Source organism: Bos indicus, chromosome 10 (genome assembly GCF_029378745.1).
Source record: "Bos indicus isolate NIAB-ARS_2022 breed Sahiwal x Tharparkar chromosome 10, NIAB-ARS_B.indTharparkar_mat_pri_1.0, whole genome shotgun sequence".
In the NCBI taxonomy this organism is placed as follows: Eukaryota; Metazoa; Chordata; class Mammalia; order Artiodactyla; family Bovidae; genus Bos; species Bos indicus.
In genome coordinates, this window is record NC_091769.1 from 9,605,437 (window position 1) to 9,620,013 (window position 14,577).

A 14,577-nucleotide genomic window follows, 5' to 3' on the forward strand; every position below is an offset into this window, starting at 1 on the left:
TGAGCGGCGCCAGCCCCGCCCTGACGCCCGGCCGCCCGCCCACTGGCGGGTCGGGACCCCAGTGCGCGCCGCGCCCTGGCGAGCCCCGCGCCCCGCCAACACGCTGCCCCGGCTCCGCGAGCTGGCCGGCTTCTTTGTTTCCAGGGCGCTCCTGTGGTGCCCCTTATCTCTAGGCTGCACTGCTCACTCACCCGGGCCATCTTGCGCGCTGGGCTCCGGCCCCGGTTGTGCGCTCTTGGGACGCCGCTCCTGCTCCATCACATCTTACTAGAAAAAGTCCAGCTGCACAGGCTGCGTTCAGACGGATCAAGATAGGCTGCTAGGGAACTGTGTCCACGGACGAGCCGCGATTTAAAAGTTTACAGGACTTGGTACTAGATGAGCTGAATTTGCCAAATTTGTATCAAAAGCTTTTGCTTATTAGCAGCTTTTGCAACTCCCGATTTTACTGTATGGGAATCAACTTACTAGCAGAGGCACAGGAGGGAGTATTTGCTTCAGAGGTAATGGAGAATTTAAAAGGAAAATAATGCCATGATAAATAATAAAACTTTGCCTCGCAAACTTATTTTTCATGCATTTCTCACGGGGTGATTTTTAGACAAAATAAACTACAGAAGTTAAAATGTGAAGAAGAGGAAGAAGAAAAAAAAAAAAACTCCAAGAACTGTTGACTTACTCACTTGTGGGAATTATTCGAAACAGGGGCATTAATGACCGTTGACTAAGTATCATTACCACCGAGGGGACCTGCTGACAACAGAGCCTTGCCAGTGAAGAATGCGTCCCTTGAACCATCCCAGTCCATCACAGGGCCTCTCCCCGAGCTTTGGTTCACACCAGGTCTGAAACTCAACACGCCCATTGTTTCTGATCTCACAAGGCCTCATTCTGTTCCCAAGGACAAATGGCTGGCTTCATTACCAGAGGGCCCTGCTCTGACGGCTCAAACCTCCTTCAAGGAGGCCTGAACCCTGAAATGGGCCACAGGGCTCCTCACAGCCCCATCTTCCTGCCTCTCCCCGCGCCCCACCTCCCCCGAGGTCAGGAAAATCCCACAGCTTGCAATGGACATCTGGGCGCATGGCTCTGTTCTGAATGATTACTTATTAACCCAGGTCACATCAACTCCCTAAGAACTACAGACAGCCTGGTGGCCTGTGGGCCATGGCTGGGCAGGGAGTTACGGAGGAGGGAGGAAGTGGGGAAAGAAGGGAGTGGGTGTCAAAGCTTCACCACCATGCTGGCTCACAGCCTAGTGAGCGGTGATGATTTATAAAACAGTGGATTTAACACTTACACAAGATGCTGTTTTGAGAAATTAGCTAGTGCAAAGCTAGGAACACAGGAACTTAACGGTCACATGTACACTTGTGTGTGTGTAGCACTGGGGAAGGGAGAGATGGTGTGTTGCACCACAAAGGTTCCTGGACACACGGCATGTAACTTCTCGGAGCCTTTGCTGTCAGCTCCCTCACGGACCACATGGAGAAAGAGAGGGGCCCCTGCCTCACGACACTGTTGTGAGAATGAAGCGGGAACAGTGAAAGCGCCTGCACAGCGCCTGGCACCGTAAGTGCTCAGTAAACATCAAGGCCTTTGCCTCGACAGTTTTTCCCCTAACAGGGCTGAGACTGGTCAGCGGTTTAGCCAGTGGACGTGCTCGGTGGTAACTGAATCTTGGCCCTTACACATAGAGGAGGATCAAGCCCAGGCTATTTAGAGATGGATGAGGTCACTCCTGGTGTCCAAGCTTCCCTGGTGGGCTTTGAGGCTGAGGTCCTGGGTCTTACTTCCTGTTTCCCTACTGCCTAACACAGCTGACAAATTCAGCTGGGGAAAATAAATTAGCACAAGGCCAGAAGTATAATCTAATCTCACTCAGTCACTCTTACCCTCTCACCCCATATTACCAAATAGAAATGGCTTCTGAGTAAGAAGTTACGAATGCAAAAGAGCTCTGGAGGAGACCTGTGTATAATGAAAGCGATCATTTCAAGAGAACAAGAAAACAAGCGAGGATGACTCCCACGAGGAGCCTGCACTTCATCCAAACAGTTCCCACCCACCAGGCTTACAAACGCTTCTAATTCACAGGTGGAGAGTCTGCTTGTTAGAGACAGAAGCTCTATCCAACCTTCCCATTTGATTCTCTGGTCTGCTCAGTCGTGTCCAACCCTTCTGCGACCTCACGGACTGTAGCCCCCTATGGGATTCTCCAGGCAAGGATACTGGAGGGGCTGCCATGCTCTCCTCCAGGGGATCCTCCAGAGATCCTCCAGGGATCAAACCCACATCTCTTGTGTCTCCTGCATTGGCAGGTGGGTTCTTTACCACTAGCGCCACCTGGGAAGCTCCCCATTTGAATAGAAAGCCAGTTTACTGGTGCCCCCAGTTGCCACCAATCCCTGCCCCTCGACTGTTCAGTGGCACTTCTTCAATGTGAATATAAAACCTTTACATATTTGTCCTCTTGCAGAACCTCAGACTCTGCTACAGCCCCTCAGGTGACTTGGATCTTAACGAAGATGCCAAATGTACAGTGTCCTGCTCAGCAAGGTCAGCTTCCAGCCAGGGGTGGGATTAGGCTGCAACTTCTAAGAGAAAGGATGCGAAACTTCAAGAGAAGGGAAGAAGGCACGTTTAGGCTTAGCACGGTTCTTAGCAATGGTTCTTGCCAAATTTAAGGCAGAATTATTCCAGGACCCCTGTGTGTAAATTCAGAAAATTCAGTTCCCTGTCCATCTGTGCTAAAACAAGTCCCCCTCCACTGTACCAGATTGTTGCAGCCACCCCAGAGTGGCTGCAATGAGGCCTTCACTTTTCTGTTTGGAAAAGGGAGATAAGATGCTTTGGTCTTCTCAGCAAGTCTGCTAATGACTACTTTAGAGGAATAGCCATGATATGCAAGGCTGACAAAAACTGGCTTTCCTGAGGATCCAAGAAAAGTCCTTGGGTCAGGGGAGAGGCAGCAAGGGGATTCTACCGTGCTCCGCGCTCTGTCACATGCCCCAGCGGGGAAGGCGTGCCCTGAGATAAGAGCCACATCAAAGGGGAACAGGATCCAGGGTACGGATCTCGTTAACCGCAGGATTCAGCACAGCGCTCCTTCGCAGCCCTCCCTGCTGTTCACTGCGATTCCCACTCCTCCAAAGATCACATAATGAGACCAGACCCTTGCTGAGCTTCCATGTAAACATCTTCTCTCTACAGGCCACTAAACACATGCCCCCTCCAGGATGCTTGGCTTTACTACCACATCCCTGGTGTTTATGGATAACGTGGACAGCCCTCCAACTTTCAGAAAATTATGCTAGTCCACAGAGGAAAACCTCTTAGCAAGGGATAAACAAAAAACAAAAAAACAACAGCCCTAAACAAATGAGACTTTGGCAGAAACCTAGAGTAATATACCAAAGTCAGAATACAGAGCCAAGAGAAGTGACAAATGGTGGGTCCATGGGCGTCTGCACCCCTCTCCACAGGTCCCTACTATTTAGAAGAAGGGCTGCTATTAGCAGAGCTGAATGGGGTCCTTTCCTTGGCAGCTTCCTGCTGTCAGTGAGAAGGGAAGAGAGTGCGTTCAGGCGGAACTGCCCTAAGAGATTACAGTCTGGAAGCTTGGGAGCAAAGGCCAGAGCCTCTAGAAAGGCGGGGCAGACCAAGTGGCCTTGCGTCAATGCTGCCTCAGTGGGACAGTGGGGAGCGGACCTGCCGTCCGCAGCTGGCTGGCATGCCCACACTCTCCACCATCACGCCAGCAGCGATGCCCAAGAAGGGGGCCGTGCAAACCACGTTTTGGAGTACAGCACCACCTCACTTACCTGGGTGTTGTGCTTCAACTTCATTAAGACAATCTGCCAGCATAGACAGAAGGTGAAGACAATGAGCCCTGTGCACTGAACACTGGCTTACACGCTGCCCTGTCTGTTCCATCCACAGTACACACACTCACACACAAACACTTGTCCCCTGGACCGTTTGAAAATGAGTTACAGATGTCTTGACGCTTCACCCCTAAACATTTCTGCATATACGTCCTAAAAATGAGGACACTCTCCTACGTAACCAAAATAAAATTAACACGCCCAAGAAAACTGACAATAATTTCCTTATATCTGTAAGCCCGGTCCACACTCAAATTTCCCTACCCTGCCCCAATTTTTATAGCTGTTTTCTTAAAACCGTGACGCAATCGAGGCTCATGCATCACTTTTAATTATGTCTTTAATCGCTTTTAGTCAAAAAATAGTCCTTACATCCCTAACCTACCCTGCCCTGCCTTTATTTTTTTCCCTTGACGCTGACTTATTTGAAGATACCAGGCCAGTTGTCTTACAGGATACCCAGCAATCTGATTTGTCTATTTCCTCATGATGCCATTTAAACTTGTTCTCTATCCTCTATCACAGAGAAAATGGAAGTTAAATCTAAAGTTAATCTCGTTTAGATTCAGCTTAAGCATTTTTGGTAAGAATCCTTCATAGTTGATGCTGTGTAATTCCTACCGCATCACATTTGGGAGGAATATGAGTGAGGCTACACCTCAGAATCAGAGGAACTTGACACATACATCTATGTATACACATGTGTAAGTGCTATGTGTGTGTGCACAGAAAAAGACAAAAACAGAACAGTCTGTACGGCCCTCTCCAGTCCTAGTAAAATCCATATTTGGTGAGGAAGTGAGCAGAAAGCCGCTCTGGGTAGGACTCTTTCTGTTGTTGTTGTTTGTTTATGGCTGTGCTGGGTCTTCGTTGCTGCTTTCTCTAGCTGCGGTGAGCAGGGGCTACTCTAGTCGCGGTGGGCCGGCTTCTCGTTGCAGTGGTTCCTCCTGTTGCAGAGCACAGGCTCTAGGGGCACAGGCTTCAGTAGTTGAGGCTCACAGACTTATCAGCTGTGCCTTACGGGCTCCAGAGCTCAGGCTCAGTGGTTGTGGTGCATGGGCTTAGTTGCTCTGAGGCTGGTGGAATCTTCCCGGACCAGGGATCGAACCTGTGGCCCCGGGTTGGGAGATGGCTTCTTAACCCCTTGCCCAGCAAGGAAGTCCAGAACTCTAGTTTCTTTCTTTTTTTTTTTTTTTTGAGTTTTGAATATTTATTAACTTTGGTTTTTTTAAATTTTATTTTAATTGGAGGATGATTGCTTTACAGTGTTGTGTTGGTTTCTGTGATACAACAACATGAATCAGCCGTAAGTATGCACACGTCCCCTCCTTCTTGCACCTCCCTCACACCCCCCACCCCATTCCACTCCTTTAGGTTTCAGGACCCTCTTTTTTAAAGAGCTCCTGGGACGGTGTGTGGGGGAGGTGGTTCTGATGTCACAGTTAAGAAGCTCTGTTTTGAGGGGTGCCATCCTGGAAGCTAAACAAATTCTTTACCAAAGGAACTTTACACAGTATCTGTGGTTCAGTAAGTACTAAAAGAATATGAGCTCCTGTGATTAATAAGAAATTTACTACACTGACCCACGTGGCCCAAATAATCGATACACTTTGGAGCAGGCTGCATTTTACTCCCACGTCGCTGGTAGTTTCTTGGCCAACGTCCACATTCATTATTACCATCTCCCTCAGATATACAAGTCGCACAGAGGCTCAGCACCGTGGCCTCCCGCACAGCGTCTTCTGGAAGGATAAGAGAATTAGGAAAGTAGAATTTATGTGCTGTTGCCTTCCAAAAGTTAGAAAGACCCTCTAGAGTGCTGACTCGAAGAGTGTGGTCCCTGGGCCCCCCCAGCTCCTAGAGGGGGATATGGGCCACCTGTTTCAAAGTGCATAAGTTCCCAGCTCCCACACACTGAACCAAACTTTCTGGAAGGGCTGCCAGAACTGCGTCTCTAACAAGCCCCCAGGAGATTCTTTACACACTGAATTCTGAGAGTCAGTCAGCCGGAAGGTCTCAGACTCGGTGAGGTCCGCCTGCACGAGAGGCTGCATGGTGCTGGGTCGGGGTGGGGATGGGGCAGGGCTGCTGAGGCTGCAGAGACGGGCGAGGACGTGTGTGGCCCAGCGCACCATCGCAGAGCCAGACTTGCGTGCCCCGAACAGCTCACGAAGCCACACGAGGGCAGGAATGAGCGATTCTGCAGGGTAGCCAGCTGTCCCCCCCGACCTCCAGCCCCTTGCTCACAGGCTGTCCAGGAACACTCCTATGGCAAGGGGCCCCCATCCATCAGCACCTCCTCTCCAGAGCACAAAGCAGAGTGACAGCCGATGGGACAGTGCTGGTGTGAACAGCTCGGCACCTTGCATGTTTTTTTTTTTTTTAAATCAGCTACCAAAGGAAGTCTGCAAACTCTCACTTGCCCTGGTTACTCCCTAAAATACACTGACTATGGTAATGCAGACACCTTGACTCTATTGAAGCAGAGCGTCCAAATACCCTAGAAATTACACTGTTCCTTAAGTCACGGTCTCAACAGGCTGACCCCTCCTCCTGGCTGCCAACACCCTTTCCTCAGGGATAACTAGTCCCACATCCCACCTCTGACTCTGTGGGCAATCTCTCAACTGGGGGCGACTGTGCCCTCCCTGCCTTGCAGGGAACGCTGGCAATGTCTAGAGACACTGTTGGTTATCACAGCTTGGGGTGGGGAGGGGTGCTACTGGCATCTAGCGGGCAGAGGTCAGGAGGCCAATATCCCGGGCCGCTCCCCTTGACAGAGCCAGTCGGTGGCGTGGATGGTGAGAGCCCACGCAGGGAGCTTCCTGCAGTTTTCATATTTGTAGGTACAACTTAAGAACAGAGCTCTAAACCCTCGTATTTTAGAAACGTCTGCTCTGAAGAGTAAGTCAAGCTCTATCGTCTGGATGGACATGTATAGCCTTCACTAAATTAAGTACACTTTCACTTGTTTTTCTGAAATTTGTTAAAGGTCCAAGCTAATCTGTATCAGGCTGTCCAAGATGTTAGGCTGATCTGTCCAAGATGTCAGGCTGACAGGACATGGACTCCAACTGGCCAGCATCAACAGAACCGTGACCCGGGCTCTCCTGGGGTCCTGGCAGTTTCTCTGGACCACACATGGAAGTCAGTCTTTGTTTTCAGTAATCTCTACAAATGGCAAAATGGGGCTTCTCGAAACTTCGCTTGGCCGCACGGCTTTTATTTCTCTCGAGCTCTCCTTCTCCAGACTTGGGCTGGCCACTCAGGACGTGCTCAGGTGGCCGTGCCCGCTGCGGATGTCAGGGACTCTCAAGGAACTTACCGAGTGGACCTAAGTAATCTTAGGCATTCCAGGTCTTACTGACCCCAGCTCAGCTCCCCTCTGTAGGTGGTTCTATCTCCTGCTGAACCCATCGGTGGTTTTAGCTGCCTGGTGCCCCGCCCCGCCGGAGAAGCAGAGACTCCACTCTCCAGAACGCCTCAGCAAGCCTCTTTTTATCTGGGTCTGGAGCACTTGGTGAGGAGTTGCTGACTGTCAAGTTGGTTTTTTAATCCCCCAGTCCCGGCCAGTCGGATATTTCTTCCTTGATGCCCACTTCAACTCCTCTGTACCCAGTCAATCCACTTTCTAAGCACACATTTCTGGAGGAGTCATTTTTATACTCTATCCTGAGGCGTCAGCAACCAAGGTCAACAGGTCCACCTATCTGGTCCCAGTTTCTAAATGATCCATTCTTTAAGATTTGTCAAGCCCACTTACCTATTTCATAACTTTTTTTCTTTCCACAAATGTCATCATCTAAAAACCTGTAGGAGGTCAAGGAGACCTTTCGGAAAATATCATCATCTTCCTTTAGTCTCTTTCTGTCCAGCAGGAGTGACTGGAGAACCGACTTCCACAGTAGACTCTAAGGTGTGATTCAGTCAAGATCCGATTAGCCAGGGGCTTACGCCCTGCATGCACTGTGGGATGGCAAAGGCTTCAGGTTTAAGTGGAATCAGAACTTGAGCTTCAAGAGCTGCATTTCAATGTCCCTGTTATATATAAGTTTAAACAGAAAGTGTTTTTCATATTCATAATGAATTCTGGAAAAATATGAGCCCTTAAAGTGAGCCTCACCAGTATTTTCAGGATCAATAAGAAAGCACAGAGTTTGGGGACTTTCCTGGTGGTCCAGTGGTTAAGAACCCGCCTTTCAATGCAGGGGATGGAGGTTCGATCCCTGATCAGGGAACTAAGATCCCACATGCTGCAGGGCAACTAAGCCCGTGTGCCACGAGTACTGAAGCTGGTGGGTTCCAGCCACTGAAGCCTGCACGCTCTAGAGCTCATGCTCTGCAACGAGAAGCCTGCACGCTGCAACTAGGGAGCGGTCCCCACATGCTCACCGAGAGGACGCCTGCATGCAGCAATGGAGACTCCGCCCCCAATTTTTTTTTTTCAATTTAAATAAAAAAAATAAAAGAAAGCAGAGAGTTTTAATGGACAAAGTAACAAAGGGTGAAAACCAAAAAGCTTATAAGAACTTACATATAAAATCAAGATACTTCCTGCTTCATGAACTCCCTGGTGTCAATAGAGGGGAGACTGCCAAGTCCTCTGCTCCCGTGACCCAAGCCTGAGAATCAATAACCCTTAGAGGACGGGCTTCTGGCTCATCTAAGTGACAGCTGGGCAGTGCCCCCAGCATCAGGGAGTTTGGACGTTCATTCAGACAGCAGCTGCAGGCTTTCCTGTCCCCTCTGCACAGAGGCAGAAAGAATCGCTGCTTGTTCACAAGACACACGGCCATCAGCCAGGTTCCCTTCCAGCAGCTTAAGAAAACCCAAACACGATCAATGAAGAGGATTATGCCGTCGGTTACTTCTGAGCCTCTCACACAAACCCATAAAACACCAAGTAAACTCAAGAATCAAGTAGAACAAGAGTTGTCTCCTTACTGGAAGCTTCCAGAAAAGCTCTTGTGGAAGGACGTATTATTCTTTCAAATATCATGTCTCTTCTTGGAGGAAGATATTTCCCGACCCCACTGACATGAGACCAGATCATGGGACTCGTTCAGCCAATTCAGCGTGCGTAGAAGTCACACAAGCCACTTCTGGGCGGAAGAGCTTGGGGGAGGGGTGCCCCGTTGTCCAGCTCGCTTCTCTCTCCCATGAAATAAGAACAATCCCAGATGAGACCTCTCTGACAGCCTGAGTCTCTGACAGCATGAAGCAGAGGAACAGCTGACCCTTGACGGACAAGTGGAGTGGCTGAAAAAACCAAACCCCTGTGGTTGCCAATGCTGAGATTTTAAGGTCACACACAACCCAACTTCCTCCAAGGGCCGAGCTCCTGGCAGAGCCAGGGCCCGTCTATTCTGTCTTTGGTGTCGAGACACATTCAACTCCACCGTCCTCTATGATAGACACGGCAAAGTAGTTTGCAGTTGGAAAGCAATAAAAGTCATCCAGTGACCCTCAATCTGTGTGTGTTAGTCACTCAGTCGTGTCTGACTCTGCGACCCCATGGACTGTAGCCCGCCAGGCTCCTCTGTCCATGGGGATTCTCCAGACAAGAATACTGGAGCGGGCTGCCATACCCTCCTCCAGGGGATCATCCTGACCCAGGGATCCAACCTGCATCTCCTGCACTGCCAGGCAAATTCCTTACCACTGAGGCACCGGGGAAGCCCCATTAAAGACTGGCAACTATCCCAGAAGCATTCACTGTACAATTCAACAACGTAGACTGCTTCAATAAAAAGTTTACTTTCTTCATATATTTATCTTAGGGTTAATGCATGGAGTTACTAAGAAAAAAGAAAAAAACCCCTACTGAGCAAATGAGGACAATGAGAAGTGACCCTGAGGGCTGCAGCTGCAAGAACCACTTTCCACATCAGACGCTTCTCCGAGCCTCTTACCAGAGAGTCCTGACTCACTCACGCTGCCTCCCTTTCCTTCTCTGCTCCCATTTCTTGCATCCTGGGGTGGCTCCAGTCACATTGTGCAGCCGCCAGCTAGGATGGCAACTTGGAAGTGTGCTTCTAACAGGCACAAGAAGAGAGCTCTGAGCTCCGCCTGCAGGAGGCTCGGCCAGGCTGGCAGCTCAGGAGACACTTCCAGGGCCTGCTGGTACCAGGTGTCAGCCCGGGACAGAGGTCTTTCCTGGGAATGGAGCGCATGGGGCCGGAGTGAGGAATCTATGAACTGAGGAGGCAAGAGACTAGAGGAGAGCAGTGGGATGACCGACAGCCTCAGCCTCTGGCTGGGAACTGGAAGGAATGGTGGCTGGGCAGGCAGTGCAGAGCGTGAAAAGCTCAGCCCACAGGGCGCGAGGTAGAAGGAGCGGCTCGCAGGCAGAGAAGTGGCCTTGACCACACTTTTAACTGGTTTCAGGCCATCTCCATCATGAGACTCCAAATAGTCCCTCTAGGAATACAGTCATTTCAGAGATGGAGGAAAAGACCGTGGAGCATTAGGGTTAAAAAACTGGTAGCTTCTATGAGGAAGGTGAGCGTCAGCTAACGGTGAGAACGCCCGTCCCTTTAAAAATACAGTTGTTTGAAGTTAGGTATCACCTCTTTTTGAACCATGTATATATAGAGATACACAAGCATACATATGTGGTATCACCTTACAAGCTCAAAAACTAGTAGTAGACAAAAACGTTAATCTGGAAATAGCCACAGGTGGTTAAAGAATGGCAGAAACGGTTTTCTTTCCTTGCATCTCCACTGGCCCTGAAAACCTGACCCGTGAGTGCTACTGGCAGAGGCAGCGGCGGCGGTTAACGTTCAAGCTGGGCCTTGGAGCCAGGGTTCCGAGCAGCCGTTAAGGACGTGATGGGTGTGAGCACAAGTGCAGCGGAAACCTCGTCCCGGGGTGGCCCAGGGGACCGGCCCGCTGCATGATGCACAGACAGGGCTGCCAGCCCAAAGCCCAACAGCCCAGAACTTCTCAGGGGCACAGGGCAGGAGCAGCTTGCGACGGCAGCGACCTTCACCCAGAAGCCCATCAAAGCAAACACTGCAAACCTTGCCGCTGTCATTGGGTTTACTGGCAAAGCTCTCAGCAGAATGACACGTTTCTAATTACCCACTGAGGGATATTATCAGTGAACTGGGCCCAATGATGTAAAATAACCTGTATCCGTAAAAACCAAGATCTAATTTGTGATTTACCCAGGGACTAGGACAATGCCTGGGCTTCCCTGGTGGCTCAGACGGTAAAGCGTCTGCCTGCAACGCAGGAGACCTGAGTTCAATCCCTGGGTTGGGAAGATGCCCTGGAGAAGGAAATGGCAATCCACTCCAGTACTCTTGCCTGGAAAATCCCATGGACAGAGGAGCCTGGTAGGCTACAGTCCATGGGGTCGCAAAGAGTCGGACATGACTGAGCGACTTCACTTCACTTCTTCAGGACAATGCTAGCCACTGCTCACCTTAAAAACAAACAGAAAATCTTTTATATTCTCACTGAGGTCACTTCTGCTTCTAACCAACATTGTTAATGAATTTTAGAAAGTTTCTGAGTGACAAAGTAGAGTCAAAGTCTATTGTAGGCTATGTTCATATTTCTAAGGATATCACTCAAATGTTCAAACTCACTGTTTTTATTATTTCTCTCACACTGATGCTGGCTTTTCACAACCAAAGGTACAACCTGCAGCATTAAGGTCTAAATTGCCCTGTGAGTCCCTAACACGCCCTTCTTGAAAGACAGCGCGCTCATAGAAGGAAATGGAAATAGCCTAAGGCTTTATGTGTTGAATGCATCTGCAATTTAAAAAAAAAGAAAACCACACAAGTGGATATTCACAAACACGGCTCATTACTTATGTATCAAGAATCTCCCCTCTCTAGTGCCTTACTTCTCTCTCAAGTGTTTAAGACCCATGAAATACTGTGTGATGAGGAATGCACACACTCACAGACACACTCGTATAGATACACATTCACACACATTTGTAAGGTCAGATTTTTTTAACATCTAAAAAGTCAGCAAGATAGATTTGTACGTTGCATCCACACCCAGTTCATCCCACACTGTCTGTCTCAGCGACTTCACGGCCAGAGATCAAGCCACACAGCATTTTTCAACTTCCCCTGAGAATGTCAAATTCAAAACCGTAGACCGGTTTAAGCTTCCTTCATTTATTAAGTAGAGGAATTCCCCAGACATTTAGGATTCAGATGGTGTTTTGAAAACAGACGAGCTTAAGTGTTGCTCCCAAAGGGATGCAACACTCTTCGAGAAAAAGCAAGTTCAGCATAGAGCTGCCAGCAGCTTCAGAACCTCGTACATTCTGAACCACCCTCGACGGCAGGCAGGGCCTCGGCCGGCGCAACTGACCTGGCCTGAGGACACAGGAATGTGCCAGGCGGGAGGCTGTGTGCTCACAGCGGCCCAGATGAAGTCAGTGCAGATCAAAGTTCAAGCCGGTCACAGAAAACCCCGTTCTGCCAGGCTGAACCCTTGTCCTTGTTCGTGAGATGCACTACTCTTTCTGGGAACAGGGACTTATTGTCACAGCTTCTAACAGCAGTGCAGCCTCATAAACAGAGATGAACTCAGAAGAAGAGAGTACAGGTCAGAGGACCGAGCCACTTCAGAACAAAAATGAAAGTGCTGGAGAGCCTGGGAACACAAAGGACTTTAGCTCCATGTCCCAGAGACACCCCAACCCAAGGTGCTCACCTGGAAGGGCTGCTAAGGAAGGCGGGCAGAGAGGAAACCGGCCCCGGGTGACGCACGTGTCCAGTGCCCTGGACTCCGGAGGCTGCCAGGGGCTCCTGCCCCAGCCTCCCCGGTGTGCCAGGCTGGAGTGGGTGCTTCCCCTTTGAACCCACGTGGCTCAGAAACAGAAAGGTGCTTGGCAGGGGAGCTCCAGGCAATCGGAGGAGGGAAAAAGAAGACCGTGTTCTGGTTAGGTTAGAAAAAGGAGCACCCCTGGGTGCTGACACGTTTCTCTGAAGTGTTTGGAGCTAACAGGCTTCCTCACAGCAAACGTTTCCCACGGCTCTAATGACCTCCGGCCTTGTGAGATGACACCCAGACAGGGCAGAGAAAGTGCCAGGCCCGCACGAGCAGGGTGGCTGACCACTCTGGGTCCCCGCAGAAAACATGGGCAGGACCTGGGGGGAGGTCTCTCAGGCTCACGTACAGGATGAGCGTGGACTCAACAGTCACTCTCCCAAGACTGCTACCAAACCCACTGCCCCACCCTTCCAGCCAATGAGCTCATCCAGAAAGCCACCTCGGGGAGCGATTATTCCGTCTGGAGCCAGACTGTCTGGACTTGACTCCCAGTTCTAGCACTTGCTGGGCAGTGACCTTGGGCCCAGAGGTGGTGCTGTATCTCAGTTCCTGGGTCTGTAAAGCGAGGGTACTAATAGAACCTACCACATAGGCTTGTTGTGAAGGCAACTACGCAAATCATAAGCTTAAACAGTGGTTGGCAAAAGGAAAGTACGCAGGGCAGGTGCAGTAGACTTCCTGGAGCGGGATCCGGCCTCCCCACCCCCAAAGCCCACATCAGCGTGGCCACCTATGAGGTCAGCGAGGGCACTCCTTTCCCCATTTAGATCTTCCTTAGGGCCCACCTGGCCTGGGGGTAAGTAGTTTCACCATCAAACACCAATTTTTTCCGTGTAAGAAGAGTTCTATAGCATAAAGGATACAAACAGATATAAAAAGGGCACAAAAGATCTCTTTCAATACTATCACCCTGTCTGTACCTGTAGTTCTGTGTCTTTCAGCAATGAAGTGAGAGTGTTCAAAGGATCTACCTCAAAGGGTGTTATAAGGATTAAAAATATGTGCATGTAAAGCAAGGTATAATTTTAAATATTCAATAGGTGGTAGGAATTATTACTATTATCATATTTGGTCAACATTCATTTTTCTGCTCTTGGAGAGCTGTCTCCACACAGCCACACACACAAAAATCACCTTTTAATATCAGTGACTGTAGACTGAAGCTTGTCAAATGGTAAAGTCATAGGTGGGGACAAAAACACTATAGACAGGAAGCAGGGGGCCACGGACTCTGGCCTAGGCTCTTGGCTAATGGTGTGTGAGCACACTCGGCATCCTTGGCTGCTCTAGCTTCAGAGAGTCAGGGGCAGAGCTGGGGAGGATCTGCAGATGACCACCGTCAGTCCCCAGAGTCAAGCCTTTGAAGTGCATGACCACCTTGTATCACCTTCTCCCCCTGAAGCATGTGGCTCTCCCAAGTCCTACAGATGGATGGGAAAGGGAGATACCCTGTCAGTTATAAGAGCTGCCGAGTGCAGAGGCAGAAGAGAAGGTCATATCTGAGCACATTTGTCCAAGGGCCATGGTCAAAGGGCGTGGGCTCGACTGGCACCCTGTTCTCGAAGCGTTATTACTTCCTCTGCCCTTTCATTTCCAGGTCCAGAGTGCCTCTCATTCTTGGAATCACAGCAGAGCAGCCTCCACTCCAGTCTTTGGGCTGCCAGCTGAAAACGAGGCCCTCTCTACCCTTAGCTGCAGACATGGAGCCAGCAGTTAAAGAACCCGTACTTGGTTTGGAAAAATCACAGTCATATACAGGCTACTTCCTTTCTCAGATACTGTGGCTTCTGTTGTAGACAAGTAAGATGATTGGTTAGAAAGGATTTCATAGCCATATGCCAAAGGACATGATAGAACACAAAGCTGTAGTCACTACTTAAAG

The 14,577-nt window shown here is 49.8% G+C and overlaps 1 protein-coding gene across 5 annotated transcripts in view; it reads right to left on the reverse strand.

The window, feature by feature from the left end:
- Positions 1-14,577, reverse strand: part of LHFPL2 (LHFPL tetraspan subfamily member 2) — a 174,349-nt gene that overhangs the window by 26,663 nt on the left and 133,109 nt on the right. The window contains exons 4-5 of one of the 5 annotated variants that reach the window (XM_070796870.1): positions 7,651-7,853; positions 192-5,629 (exon numbers count right to left, since the gene is read on the reverse strand). The exons of 3 other annotated variants lie outside the window; for them this stretch is intronic. The gene's annotated coding sequence lies outside the window, so the exon portion shown is untranslated. Of the gene's footprint in view, positions 1-191; positions 7,854-14,577 lie in introns of all 5 variants that reach the window. One more of the 5 variants, XM_070796869.1, reaches the window with a different exon arrangement.